At 40.1% G+C, this 701-nt stretch overlaps 1 non-coding gene across 1 annotated transcript; it reads right to left on the minus strand.

Moving 5' to 3' along the window:
- Positions 1 to 344: 344 nt before the first annotated feature.
- LOC127748020 (small nucleolar RNA R71) lies at positions 345 to 448 on the minus strand. Its single transcript, XR_008009963.1, has one exon. It is a non-coding gene; the product is annotated as a small nucleolar RNA R71 (small nucleolar RNA).
- Positions 449 to 701: the final 253 nt, after the last annotated feature.

The following is a 701-nucleotide window of genomic DNA, read 5'->3' on the forward strand; positions in this document are numbered from 1 at the left end:
GCCAAACGTCCAAATTTGACGGAAGAAGCATCTCTATTCCCGCCATTGAAGCCAATAATTTTGAGCTTAAGCCTCCACTAGTTGCTTTAATGCAATAGAACTGCAAGTTTTATGGACTTCCATCTGAAGATCCTTACCAGTTTTTAACTGAGTTCTTGCAGATTTGTGAGACTGTTAAGACGAATGGAGTTGATCCTGAAGTCTACAGACTCATGCTTTTCCCTTTTGCTATAAGAGACAGAGCTAGAATATGGTTGGATTCACAACCTAAAGACAGCCTGGACTCTTGGGAGAAGCTGGTCACAGCCTTCTTGGATAAATTCTTTCCTCCTCAAAAGCTGAGTAAGCTTAGAGTGGATGTTCAGACCTTCAAACAAAAAGATGGTGAATCCCTCTATGAAGCTTGGGAAAGATACAAGCAGTTGACCAAAAGGTGTCCATCTGACATGTTTTTAGAATGGACCATATTAGATATATTCTATTATGGTCAATCTGAATTTTCAAAAATGTCACTAGACCATTCTGTAGGTGGATCCATTCACCTAAAGAAAACACCTGCAGAAGCTCAAGAACTTATTGACATGGTTGAAAATAACTAGTTCATGTACACTTCTGAGAGGAATTCCGTGAGTAATGGGACGCCTCAGAGGAAGGGAGTTCTTGAAATTGATGCTCTGAATGCCATATTGGCTCAGAACAAA

This window comes from Arachis duranensis, chromosome 5, assembly GCF_000817695.3.
Source record: "Arachis duranensis cultivar V14167 chromosome 5, aradu.V14167.gnm2.J7QH, whole genome shotgun sequence".
NCBI classification, from domain to species: domain Eukaryota; kingdom Viridiplantae; phylum Streptophyta; class Magnoliopsida; order Fabales; family Fabaceae; genus Arachis; species Arachis duranensis.